The sequence below is a fragment of the Camelus bactrianus genome, chromosome 32, assembly GCF_048773025.1.
Source record: "Camelus bactrianus isolate YW-2024 breed Bactrian camel chromosome 32, ASM4877302v1, whole genome shotgun sequence".
Classification (NCBI taxonomy): Eukaryota; Metazoa; Chordata; class Mammalia; order Artiodactyla; family Camelidae; genus Camelus; species Camelus bactrianus.
Genome location: NC_133570.1, coordinates 23,829,497 through 23,843,700, shown reverse-complemented (window position 1 = coordinate 23,843,700; position 14,204 = coordinate 23,829,497).

Here is a 14,204-nt window from a genome sequence, read left to right as displayed (position 1 = left end):
CTGCAACCAGGGGTGTGATTTCCCAGGTCCTCAAGCTGGCCAGGGGGGTTCAGAGCCAGCCGTCAGCCCCATCGCACACCTGCACACCTGGGCGCCTCCCTGGTTGAGCTGAAGGAACTCAGCTGAGGCCTGGCCTGCGGAGACTCCAGGAAGGCCCAAGGCATTGCCGTTTGTCCTCTCCTGTAAAGGGGCTTTGAGAAGCCCTCCGTCCTCTCCCTGGCCTAAGGCTCCACAGTGGGCAGGAGTCTCCTTAGCGGCTTGCCAACTCCATTTTCTCCCGTCTTTCCGGTCCCACCGCCCACCCAGTGAGCAAGTGCAGACCATCAGTCTCCCGTTGCAAGCCCTGCAGCCCCAGTGGTTCCAACACCTTGTTTCTCCCCTACAGGCCCCACCCTCAGTACTGCCCTTCCGTCTGACAGCAAAGCCCCTTCACTCCTAAGGACTTTAGGGCCTTCCCACCTCTGTCCCTCTGCCTGGGGATTCCCTTCCTTCCAATGTCAGGCTCTGCCTGCTCTCCCAGCCCCAGATATCATCTCCTGGGGGGGACCCGTCTACACGGCCCACCCTAGCGCCCCCCTCCCCATCACTCCCTCTCCTGCTTCTTCTCAGGATGCTTCTGCACCCCCACGGGTGCTGGGTCTGACTGCGGGTGGCGGCCTCACTTCCCACCTTGCCCGCCTGTTTCACTTGGCTCACTGGGTTCCCCATGCATCTTGGTGCGCTGGACGCCCTGACCTGTTCAGCACTGGAGACTGAGTAACTGTGGGGCCTCCTGTGCACTGCATCCCAGGCTTCTACCTGCCAGATGCCTGTAGCTCCCTTCCCTCAGCCCTGCCAATGTCCCCAAGGGACACAATCGCCACCATCTACACTGAGGAAGGCTTCTTGACAATGCCACGGGTTTCCTGCCCACCTCCTCCCACTGCAGTTGAAGAGAAAAAGGGAAAGACATGGGACAGGTGAGTCAAGGACCAGGGGCAGGAACTTGGGGAGGGTCCCTCCAGCAGCTCAGAAACTTAGGTCACCAAGAGTAGATCAGCCTTGGTCACTGGCCGTGGCCACCAGACTCCCCCATTTTCCTTTCACAGATGAACTTCCCCCTCCCACAAGCCCTCAGGGACTCATGGCTGCCATCTGGACAAGGCTGCAGGGCTCAGCCTCGCTCACACACACCTGCATCTCACCCTGCTGGTCAACCTGCTGAGCCCTCCTCTGCACTCCAGGCCATCCGCAAGTGCTCTCAGGCACCTGCCCCCCACGCCCACCCCCGTGCATTAGCCCCTTGTCTCGTCCCTCTCAGGGTCAGCTTGGTGGGCGCATCCCCAGCTGGGTGGTGACCTTGGTGCCGTGTCCCGGCCATCTGCTGTGTCCCTCCCCAACTGCCTCCTGATGTGTCTTTACTGAATGAAGGAAAGAAGGGGCAGTGGAATGTGGGAAGTTTCACGCCAGGCTCTAGGCTGGTGACTGGTTGAAGACTCATCCTCCAGGTCCCGCCCTGAGCCCCGAGTCTCCGGGGATCACACCCACCCCTCGCCCAGCACCCTGGCTCCTGCTTTCCATGGAGACACCCCTTTGATGCCATGTCTCTCCTCTGCCAGGCACACCAACCTGGCCTGGACAGCACTCCCCCAAGAGCATCTGCACCCAGTTACCAGGACTGGACCCCGGTCCCCAGTCCTCAGCACCTGCCCAGGCAAATGTGTCAGCACAAAGTGCCGCTGAGCAGTTCTGTGGGCACTTGGTGGAGCACACACCAGTCGGTGTCGGTGTGCGCTCCCTGCCGACATTCACATTCGGGGCTGGAGAAGGTGGGAGGAGCTGCCTCTAAGCCCGCCTCTCCCCACCAGGAGCTGGTGCTGTGCTTTGCCCATCTTCAGATAATCTTGTTGATCTTATCCGCCCCTGCCAGCGACCTCCCTCTACCACACTCTGTTAGGGGCCAGGCTGGGTGTACTGGGGCACCACCAGCTGGGCCTCCGCTCCTGCACTGATAATGGAGGAGGCTGATGACCATCCGCATCACACACGTTCTTGGCAAAATGACTGCGCACGTGAAATGCCAAGTCCACCCGTGGGCCGAACTTCCCATGCACCTCTCCTCTAACGACCTATTCCTGCTCTGACTCAGGGACTAAGGGGGTGGAGTCTAAGCCAAAATACAGCTGCAGGGTCCAGGCAAATCTCCCAGACAAGGCAGCACAGTCATGTGGGGGTCAGTGCATCCTGACCACACAGGACAGTCCCCAGGAGCCTGTTCAGCCCTGCCTCGTGCGTGGGAGGTCACGCTGGGTTCCTCACCTCACATCAGGGCTGGACTCCTGTCCTGTCCTCCTGAGAGATCTGAGAGGGTCGGATCTCAGGGGAATTGGTCATGTGGCAGTCACCTGCTGGCCATCCCCTGACGAGGGCTAGTCAGCAAGGCCTGGGGCTCCAAAGAGGAAGCACCAGACCCTAGTGGGCAGCCAGCCCAGCCACCTCAGCACACTTACCGACCCCTTGTGCCACAGTTGTGTGACACAGCTCCTTGCCGAGAGCCTCCCTTTGAGTTCCTCCTGCGCCCCATCTCCTACAGGTGCCCAGGGAAGTGTCTGTTTCCACTTCATCCTTAAATGTGGCATTGGAACTCTGTCAAAGTCATGATTTTCCCCCCATTCCTCTTATGGGTATTTCCTGAAATATTTGCCTGAACCATGGCTCTGCATCGGAACTCATTCTGATTTAGTACAGTTTACTGCTTTCTCTGTACACATTTTTACTGATAAATTTGCTGTCTGCACGCAGAGGAATTCATTCACATTTGTTTAATTTTAGGCTTGTCTTTCTGTTATCGACCTGCACCAAACACAGGCCAGTATTGACTCCCCCAGAGTGCAGACTCCCTCATCAGCACAGTATCCCCTCATCCACTCCCTGCTGGCTGTCACAGATTCTGCCCCAGCTCTGTTTAACTCTGTGATTTTAGTTATTTTTTCAGAGCTAGTCAAATATGATTGCATTTTCTGACAATGTGATGGTCTGCTGGATCCCAGACCACGCTACTGTGCCTACATGAATGCCGTCCCCTCACCGGCCACTTCATGTGCTGACTTTCACTACATGTGAGGAAAGGCATTCAGATATCCCCCCAGATTCTTTCCCTGTAAAATCAAAGTGTCCTCTATGTGCTGATGAGCGTGGCACAACCTTCCCCACAGGAGCTATGATGCTGCCCCATTTTGTGCGGGGAAAATTGAGGCTCAGAGGGGAGGAAGGTCCTGCCCAAGGGCCCAAGGCAGGATTTGAAGCCAGGGGCAGGGTCCCCAGAGCCTTCTTCACCTTTTCCAGTTATCAGGCGTGTGCAAGGTCCATGGAACACCTGACCCATCGGGGATGCACCCGGCTGGCACCGGGCTGGGGGCCTGGGGGCCAGGGAGGCAGGAGTGTGGGAGCCTTGACGGGGGGCCAATCCGGAGGGACCTGCAGCCATGGCGGCGGAAGGGAGGGCGTGGCAGCAGATCAAGGCAGGGTAAGCTTGGAGTCTGAGGTCAGTGAGGTGGAATCCTGCATGTGAAGAGGGCAGTAGGTGCCAGGGCTGAAGACACCTTTAAGGGGACGGAGCTGGCGTGTGCCCTGGGAAGGCTGGAGTAACATGACAGCAGTTCTCGTGTGTCCGTGGCTCAGCCTGTGCTGAGAAGCACAGGGACTCAGAGCAAGGCTCTGGGCCAGAGAGAGTTTGGGACTCCCTCTGCGGGGAAATGAGAATAGTAGTGATACCCTCCTCGGGGTTGCTGCCAAGATGCAGTGGGCACCGAAGGCGTTTGGCCTAAGCCCCGGCACCCACTAAACACCTGACAAGCCAGATCTGTGCTCTCACCACCTACTCAGGGCACCTGAGAGGTGCAGGATCTCCCCAGGCTGGGAGGGAGCCTCAGGGGATGGCAGGGCAGGGCTTGAAGATGAGCAGGTTATAGGCAGGGGATCCCGTGCGAAAGGGGCTACCCCACTGGCATCAGTCCTGGGACAGGGACGTGGCAGTGCCCCCCACCCAGAGCTACCTGCATGATGGTGGTTCCCCTGGGGGTGGTGGCAGTCACCAGGGACCTGCACCTTGTGGATGGCCAATGGGTCCTGGACGGAGACTCAGAGGCAAGGCCATCCTCGGTCTCCCTGCCTGCAGTCCTCCCTGGGTTACCCCACACACCCTGTGAGTCTGGGCAGGAGGTGAGAGACATGCCACGTGGTCCTCTGGGGTCAACCAGAAACCAGGACCCTTGGTAGCACTGGGCCAGCCATGCCTTCTCCACTCCAGCCTGGTGATGGTGACACCCCAGCTTGAGGGAAGGGGAGCAGGACCCAGCTGCCCCACATGGCTCCTCCAGGCGCCCCACCTGGCCTCTCCCCCAGGCCACGGGGCAGGACGAGGATGGTGCCTGTGACAAGCTGCCCCGCTGATCCACGTATGCCCGGGCCCAGCAGGGTCTCCCGGGTGGGGTGCAGTGGGGCAAATACTGTCACTCGTTACCCTGCACACTGTCTGCCTGGGGCTTTTTGTCCCAAAAAGCCTGTGCGACTTCTGTGATTAAATATGTGTGTGTGTATATATATATATATATGTTTTTTGAAGCGTATAAATAATATCCATGGAAAGAAAAGGCAAAACAGCGGCTCTGGCTGAAGTCCTGGGCATTCGTGAGGGGTTGGCCCGAGTCAGGGCTTCATGACTGGCCTTTCACGGCTTTGGACACAGGTAGAAACAGCCCTGGCCCTGCCGGGTGCCTTGCATGGGCCAGGCCTGCACAGCTCCCTATCCGCAGCAGTCTTTCCCCCAGGGTGGAAGGCCCCAGGGTGCAGGGATGAGCTTGTGCGGAGTCCCCAGCTCCTGGCCTGGCTGTGTGCACCCAGCCAGCCGCCAGCAATGGCCTCAGAGCTGGCTGTGCTTCCTGGGCCCCCGCACAGTGACCAGGAGGCTTCCTGGAGGAGGTGACAGCTGAGTTGAGATAAGGAGGACCCTGGCTTGGCTAGGGAGAGACTTGGCCCAAGGTAGGAGGCTGGCAGCCGTCCTCTAACAGTTGGACGTCCCCTGAGCACCGTCCAGCCAGTGGAGTGTCCTGGGGGTGGGGCTTGCAGCCTCTGCTTCTGATTTCTGGCCCGTGACCATGGTGCCCCCGTGCCCCCTTTTCCCCTCCAGCAGGACTGGGATGAGCCCAGCTCTCCCTGAGCTGCCATCAGCCCCAGCTCCCAAATTAGGGGTGCTAAATCACAGCCTTTCCTGGGCGTCTGGGCATGGGGGAGGTCGAGGGCTCCCTGACCTGCCTGCCCCCCAATAATAGGTACATCAGAACTTGCACCAGGGTCCCCGAGATGGCGTCCCTTGGGTAGGGGTGGGGAGCAGACATCATGACTGGCGCACTGGGTCCTGGCTGGGGAGGATATTGGGCTGGGGCTTCTTCCTGAGCCCCCTGACAAGGAAGGTTCAGGACATCCTTCAGTGTCACCACAGGGCTGGATGGGCTGGGAGCACCTCGGGGCATCCATCTGACGATAAATCAGCCACATGGGCACATGTCCGCAGTACACCGGGGTGCGGAGTGCCTGCACAGCGAAGCCTTGAGCCCACAAAGGCCACGGAAAGGGCGGAAGTGCAGCAGGGACCCGGGAACCAAGGGAGGCGGGGCTGGTGACTTGTTCCTTATGGTGATGTTCTTGTATTGATTGCTCTTTTACGAAGGGTTGCCATCATTTTCTACAAAAGTAATAATGTTATACAACAGCCCTACAGCTTATTTTGTGAAGTGTAATAATCAGGGCCAGTGGGAGAGGGAGCCTCGGGCCCCAGGCCCACCCCTCACCAATGCCCTTCAACACAGGCTCTCCAGGACATTTGGAGACTGGTTGAGCTGCTTGCCTGGCACTGCCCGGAGTGCCTCGGGATTGCTGTTCGAGGCCCTCGGCTCCTCTCCAGGACTCTCCCCAGCACAGTCAGCAGATCTGCCTGAGCCAGGCGAAGGACCCCACCACCTCCAGGGAGTGTCCTGGTCCCTTTCCCAGGTTCCCACGGGAAGTGGAAAGGTGCAGGGGCCCCCAGCTCTGTCTCCACCCATGCCCCCCCGCCCTGCACCTGTGCAGCTGCGGCTGCACGGAGTCCCTCAGCCCAGCATTGATTTTCCTTCCTTGCTCCGGCCACACTTTGAAGTTGGCACTTGCTGTTCTTCCAGGTGCTCAGCGATGCTGACCTTGGCCTCCCTGCCCCTAGAAGAGCACGTGGCTGTTGTCTTCCTGTGCATCCTGCCACCCTCCTGGAGAGGCACCAAGGCAGGAACCACCTGGCCTCTGGCCATCCATGTTAGTCACCGTTACTGCAGAGAGCAGTGCAGACGAGCCTCCCACTCCTCTGATTAACGTTTAAACACACAGGGGGCCCGGGGATGGGGACGTGGCAGAGGGCAGAGGGGCCACGGAGGAGGAGAGCTACATCCTCTGTCCACCCAGATGCTGTCACTGTGAGGCTCTGTGCCTGCTCTGGGGGCTGAGCCTGGGGCATGAGGGTACCCACCGCAGGTGAGCCCCAGCGAGTTTCCTGGGGGCCTGGAGTGGGTCTGGAAGGACTAGGTTGGGCGCCCTGGAGTAGGGCAGGCTGTGGATCATGGTGGGAAGGTCCCATCTCCAGACCACAAAGACATCAGCCAGGAGGGGACTGGTGGAGACTGCGGGCCCAGAGGTGAGCCACTGTCCCACAGAGTCCACCAGGACCTCCTGGCCAGGATGAGTCACGGGGTCAACACAGGCTCCCAGCTGTCTCAGATTTCAGTAGTTTGACCCCATGCCTGCCCTTGGCACCGCCTGGCCTGGTCTCCCGGGGTCCAGGTCCTTGTAGGTACTGGGAAGCAGAGGGGCTGGGCCCACAGTGACGGCTGGCCGGCAGAGGGCAGCAGAGGCCATGCAGCCACCCTGCGGAGCACCCCCCCCCCACAACACCCCATGGGGCTTTGTCCTGCCTCTAGGACACCCAGCCCCGGACCCGAGGCTGCAGAGGGTGGTCAGGTTTCACTGCACCCCCTCCTCCACCCTAGGCCAGCAGCTGGCCTGGGGGCCACCTCCCCTTCAACCCCCAAGCACAGAGCTCTCCCTCCCATCCTCACCAGCCCCTATGTGGGGTCACCCCTGGACACCGTCCTGGCCCATCTCAGAGCCCAGCATCTCGAGGGCTGCAGGGTCTTGTTGCCTCTGCGGACGTCCTCCAGTGATGGGGAGCTTGCCCCTTCAAGGCTGCTGGGTCCAGAGCCCCCATGGCTCCTTCCCATAAGCCCAGGCTTGGGATTATCAGCGTCCTTGGCCTCACAGGCAGTGTTCTGAATTTGCCCTCAAGACCCTTCAGTCCTCCTGCTCCTCCTGCTCCTCCTCCTCCCTGCCCCCCTGCCGGTCCAGGCCTGGGTCCTGGGCCCCTCCCTTCGATGTCCGTCTCCTTTCTCTGGTGAGTGCATTGGCGCCTTGGCTGGAACTACGGTGCCACTGAAACTGGTGGTCCTCTCTCCAGCCCAGCCACTCACGGACCCACCCCTGTGCCCAGTCGGCTCCTCGCACCTGACCCTTCCAAAACGAGCCCGCCCCATCCCCTCATCCACCAAATGGCACCACTGGCCCCAGGGACAGACCTCGCACCCCGTTCTCCTTCTCTCGCTCCAGCCTCCATTCTCCCTCTCCCTCCTTCCCCACCCCGGGTAGTTTGCCCTCATCCAGGACAGAAGCTCCTAACTGCCCCCCCCCGCCCCCAGCCGTGCCTGAGAAACGCCCAGCGCTGCTCAATGCACTTAGGGTCGGTCTGCGCTGCCTCCCCCACCCCTCCCCCAGCTACACTGGCACGAGTCCCACCCCACCTGCAGCCGCTTCGACCTGACCGGGCCCAGCCCATTCCCACTGTGAGGACTGGGGCCTGGCTGGCTCAGATCATCAGCACAGACTTACCCCTGCCTCAAGGCAGAACTGAACCAGGCAGAACCGAAGCCAGCCAGGACACTGTGCCTTGCCCTGGGCATGGTGCTGGTGCAGTGAGGGAGAAGCCCAGGGCGGCTACTGGACAGCTGGGGTAAGAAGTGCCCTGCGGGCTTCAAGGAAAGTAAGGCAGGTACACAGGGCAGCGTGGCTGGGGGAACCTCCAGGAGCAGAGTGAGCCCTGATCAAGCAGCCCCTGAAGCCTACCCTGCTGCAGATCTTCCCGGTTACACAAGCCCATGAGTTCCTTCACCATCCAGCCCAGTTTGCAGTGGGTGTTCTGTTCCTTGGAGCCAAAGTCTCGCTGTGGGTGTGTCCTCACTGCCTACCCCACCTCACCCCTACCCTAGCCCACAGCTTCTCCCACTGTGCAGCGAGCTGGGCAGGCAGCACGTTTGCCCTTCACTGCTGCCTGGCGTGTGCCTTCTCCATGGGCGTGCGGCTCCACGCCCTCTCCCGCACCCCCACACCCAGGCCCTTTGCTGAGTGCTGCTCACTCGTTATTCATCCCTCACACCTGCCTCAAGTTGGGCGCAGCTAAGTCGACTTTGATGTTCAGTCAGCAGGCTGGGGTGGAGGTACCGAGCTGGGTCCCTGTGATTCACAGCCTCCCCAGGGGGCTCTGTGAGAAGGACACGGAGCTGTCCCAGGAGAGCCATGCCCTCCAGGAGGAAGGGCGTGGTGGGGGCACTGTGCCCCCAGCGTGGAGCCCCTGGGTTTGCAGTCAGAGGTTCTCGAGTGTTCTGTTCCACCACCCACGCCCACAGGCGAGCATGGAACATGGGGCTCACACCTGCTGGTCCTCTCTCTTCCATGGGGCTTGTGGGTGTTGTGACAATTCAGGGGATTGTGTTAGGGACCAGGCTAGGAGGCCTACCCCTGTTTTAATGGGAAACTTGGTTTTGGTTTTCCTTTTCCGCCGCCCAACTAGGAGTGAGGATGCCTGGGCTGGGGGACGTGGCTGCCGCCCTCCAGCCTGCAGGGCAGAATGCAAACACCTCCTCGGAGAAGGGGCTGTGCTAGGCACAATGAGCTCGAGTTCAAAGACTCTTGTGGTTTTCTGAGGAAGAAAAGAGAGGAGGTAGCAAAGGAGGCTGGGCAGGCACCAATTCCACTTCCAGGATCCCCAGGTGTCAGCTCAGCCACACCTCAGTTTCCAAGCAAATGATACCTCCTCCAGCCGATGACAGTGCCCAGGGGCTCTGGGTTAGCCGTGGGGCATGGCGGGCCTGAGTCCTGGTGCAGGCAACACCCCGCAGCACTCCGCTTCCCGCGCTCACCTTGCTGGAAGCCTGTCCTCCCAGTTCTTTCTGGCCAGCTCGCTGGGGATGGCTGGGTCCCTGCAGCCCCTCTCCAGGCCCTCTGCCTCCAGAGGAAGCGGCGAGGAGCTGGCTGGGTGGCGCTGGCCCCAGAGCAGTCACACTGTCCCACAGCAAGCCCCAGAGAGACAGAGACACCCCGGTGACCCCCAAGGGCCCAGGGCCAGCCAACCCGGATCCCCATCTGGAGGGACAGATGGGGGGAGGATGTGCTTCCACAGGTCACGACGCCCAGGAGGACAATGCCCCCAACCCCAACACTCCGGGCTGGACTCTGGAGGCCATCTCCCCACCCCACCCCATCACCCCTGGGCCTGCAGCACCCCCAAACCCCACATGGGTCCACACACAAGGTCTCCTACCCCAGCTGTGCCCACTGCCCCACCAGTTCCCACTCTCACCCTCCAGGGCCTGCAGTCTCATGGCACCCTTCGTCCAGCCCCCTAGCCTACACCAAAAGTTCCCAGCCTCCTGTCTGACACTGGGAGCACCAGGAGGACCAGGCCTGGCCTGACGCGCCCCATGCGCAGAGCCGGACGTGCAGCCAGGTGTGTCACCGGGGCTGTGGCCTTGGCCGGGTGAGAAGCTGGGAGACCTCTGAGCTCCCTCTGGGAAAGACACAGACTCCAAACTTGCATCCCTCCCCTCCTCAGGGTGTCGGGTGTGCACTCAGGTGCTGAGTGACAGCCCAACCAGCAAATGAGACTTGAGGTGCATTTCGGGGGCCCAGCCCAGGGCCGGGGTCCTGGTGACCGCAGGCCTCGCTCGTGTCAGGCAGTGTGGAGTCCCAATTCCGGCAGCTTTCCCAGGGGGCAGCCCCAGGGGCAGGGCCGGGTGGGGTGGGTTTCTCAAGCCCACTTCACCGAGGGCACACGTGAACCTGCTTCTGCTTGCGGTGTCTTCAAGGACAGGGCATTTTGTAATGAAAGGGTTTGATGATGAATGGAAGCAACTTCTCATCCACAAAAAACTGAACAAAGCCACTGCCACAGGCTGCAGGACACTGCCCCTCCCCACACAGAACAGAGGCCCCGTGCTGGCCTGGCTCTCTGGCCGGGTAAGGACTCTGCTGCCGCCCCAGTTGGCTATGTGTCCCCGCTGCTACCAGTGCCCGCCTCAGACCTCCTGTCCTTTCGCTGGGTTTCCTGGGCGTCTTCACGTCCACTGCTCCCAGGACTGGCCCTGGCTGTGCCCACTGATTCAGGCTGCCAAGGGGACCTGCGGTCTCCAGCGGGTGCAGCCTCGTGCCCCTTCTCAGCCAGGTGTGGGGCAGTGGCCCCTGCTCCCAGTCTCTGAGGGAGGAGGGGAGGGAAGAGCTGGGGGGTTGGTGGGAAGAGGCTGAGCCAGGGGAGAGTCAGGGCACACAAAGGCTGGCAGGGCTGTAGCAGGCCCCAGGTGGCACTGACGGTGCCCCCAGGCCAACGGTTCCACTGGCCTGAGCCCTGTCTCCCCCTCTCCCAAACCTCACTTTCCTGCCCCGACCTCTACGTGGAGCTGAGGTGGAGACGTGTCTGGTGAGAGGAGTCCCCAGCGGGGTCAGAGAGGGTGGACGGGAACTGGGGGAGCAGGTGCAGCCCATCAGGAGGAGCTGCGGCTTGTCTGGGCTGAGCCCCACGGCGCTGGGCAGCGGCTGCGGCCAGAATGTGCCATTTGTTGCCCCTGACGACTTGGTCTTGGTTGGGGGTGGGGTGGGGGACACTGTCATGCAGGCTTCCTGAGCTGGAGGGTCCATCTTCGGCGTGGGGGCCCTGGGGCCATTCCAGACATGGTGCCTCAGGGAGAATGAACCACCTGCCCCAGCTGGGCCGCCTTTTCCCCACTGCATGGGTCTTTCTGCTGGCCCAGCCCTTGTCCCTTCCCTTTTGCCTAGGTCCTGAATGGTTCCCACCTTGGAGCTCAGACCCTAAAGCTGAACTTGGGGGAGACCAAACGGACCTAGACGCCACCGGGAGGGAGGCAGCCTGGCTCGGGGCAGGGGTGGGTACGCGGGGTGTTGTCTCCAGAGGCGATGGAAGCAGCAGTCCCAACCGCCTGAAATTGCCCTGAGGCTGGAGCACAGGGGGCCAGGAGCTGGGGAACTAGTGAGGGGACAGAAGCTCAGATGGGCCACGTGGGTTTCGGAAGCCAGGCTCTCCAGCTCCCCAGAGGGCTTGCAGCTTCCACACCAGCCCGGGTCTCAGCAGGAGGGGGCAGGATGTGGCGTTTGCCACAAGCCCCTCTCAGCCCTGGGATATGGCTTCTCATTAAAATCTGAGGACCGTGTGTGGGGTGTGCCCCTCCAACATCCTTCTCTCACCTCAAACAGAGGACGTGTGTGCAGCTCATTGTACATGCTGGTTTTGAATTTCCAATTTCACAGAATATTGCCCCAATCGACATTCACAGGGAAAGGAGATGGGATGCACTGCCGGGAGGATGGGGTGTGGGTCTGGGGGAGGCAACCAAGGGGCTATGACACTCACCTCCATCTCTCTCTCTCCTCAACCTGGCTCAGATCTTTCAAAAAGGGAAATAAAATCTCTGCTTCACAATGGTGGTTTCTGCACTGCTGTCGGTCTCGGGGTCAGAGTCCCGCCTCATGTGCCCTGGGTGCAGTTTCCTGCTTGGGGGGCTCTGGGAACAGGGTGAGGAGCTTGGGGAACGACGAGGCTGGCAGCTGGAAGCCATAAGTGGATGGCATGCCTGAGGCAGGCAGGACCCATGATGCCTGGTGGCCAAGAAGCCTGAGGTTGGAGGCAAGGCGCCCGTGGCCAGGTGGGGCAGGGGAAGAGGCTGTCCTGGGCCAGACGGTCCCCTTGGGCTCCTGGCTTCCGGTTCTGCCTTCACACTGTGGTTCTTTACGCCCAGGCCTGGCTCCTTCTGGTCTCTCTGAGAGGCCCTTTCGCAGCACCTACTAAAGCAGCCCCACTGAAGCTCTATTTCTGCAGCGCCTGGTTCAGTCCCATCTCCCCCCGCCTGCACCTGCTCTCGCACCTGGCACGCACCTGTCTCACTGCGTTTGCCGTGTAGACAAGGGCACAGTGAGGCAAGAGGCTCCCTCTCCCCCCCGGGGGGGGGGGCTCTGGGTGTATGTTGGACTCTCTTTCCAGCCCTGCCCTCGATTTACCCACACTCCGTCCTTCTGGACAGGCCGGGTGGCTCACTGGTATGTCAGGCGGGTGCTGGCCCAGGGGCCCAGCTTCAAGCAGAGGGCACAGCCTCAAGACCTCGGTCTGGCCACAGCCATGGGTGCGGCCCAGCTCGCTGATGTTCCCTCCCCATAAATAAAAGATTCTTCTCCTCCTTCCAGCCTTTCGCAGCCGCCGCCGCCTGCTCAGGCCCGGCCCTTTGTGCCCACGTGTTGCCATGGAGACGGCGATTCAAAGGCCTGGCACTTCAAGGCTTCCCTCCTCTCCTGGAGGGCCCGGGCTGGGGTAGCTGGGATGGTGGGCTGCAGGTGCCCCCCCCCCACCTCCATCCAGCTAAATGCCGGGCTCGGCCAGTGGGGGTGTTCACACCCTCTGCCTCTCACTCTGGTGTGGGCTCCTCTGGGCCCACCCAGGAACAGGTGCACTTTACAGAAATCTTATTCAAAATTGGACATAATGAGGGAAACTGAGGCATGATGGTCCCTGGATCCCCAGGTCTCTCTGCAGCCCAGCGTGGTTCTTGGCACATGAGGGCTGCAGCCCACCACATGGAGACCACAAGACTCTGGACGTGCCCTCCCCGCTCCCCAGCCAAAATCGCCATCAGTGCAGTGGGCCGTTCCCTGCCTGGGTGCCCACAGGGTCCCCAAGGCTCTGGGACCCAGGCCTGGGGAGATGCTGCCCCCAGGATCAGACGGCCCAAGGCTAGCAGGCAGGGCACAGGGGCTCCTGATCCAGGGCCTGGCCCTGGTCCTGGCCCTCTGTGCCTCTGTGTTCACTGTGTGGTGTCTGTGTCTGAGTCACCCCATCAGGGGTGCCGCGGGGTCTTTGAGGCTCTTCTGCTCTCGTTACGTCCTGTGCACCACTCACACATTTCATCTCCCCATAATCCACCCTTTAATCATCTCCTCAGACTCATGCAACTGAAAAAGTCTACAGCAGAATTTCCTGGTTGCAGCCACTCCCCTCCCACCCACTCTGGTGTGGCAGAGGAGAGGTGGCCATGGGGGATTGTCACCCCCCTCACTGTGGCCCCCGGGCACATCTGGGACAACTTCGAGCCTCAGTGTCCCCTCCTGCGTAATGGAGGGGCCATCCACCCTTTGACAAATGTCCGCAGATGCCAGGGGGCAGGGCTCTATGCTGGGCCTGGGGACAGGACAGCTCCTGTCTTTAGGGAACACTTCATCCCCTTCTTCCAACCCAGGAACTCATGAGGGCGACCGCTCTCGGACCTCACTCCCCTGTCCACGCCCCAGAGCCACTGGGCCAGTGAGGGACCTCCTGGGGAGCTCACAGAGGGAGGAACAGGTGCAGAGCTGGCTGTACCCGAGGCTGGCCCTGCGGGGCCCAGGGTTTGCAGCCACTTCCCCTGGCCTGGACCCCTTCCCACCTGAGCAGCTTGGCCCAGGGCAGGACCCACCCTCACAGGCTGCACAGATGGTGCCATGATCCTGGTCCTGGGAGCCAGCAAGGGGTGTGGACACGAAGAAAGGGGGTGCAGGCGAGGACCGCATGGCAGGGCACAGCAGGGGCTGGGCGGTGTCTAGGTGCTGGCCCAGCACAGTGCCTCGGGGGCCCTCCCTGTTTTACATTAGACTCTCGGGAGCAGGTGCTCCCTTCTAGAAAGATGCTGGGGTTGGCTGTGTCCCTTTTCAGTAGAGAGGTACCCTCTGATCAAGCAGGCCTACCCACCCCATGAGAAGCTATGAAATGCAAGTTCATGGGGTCCGGTGACATATCTGGCCCAACTGTCCCAGAGAAGGGGCCACAGCTGCCTCTAGCTGCC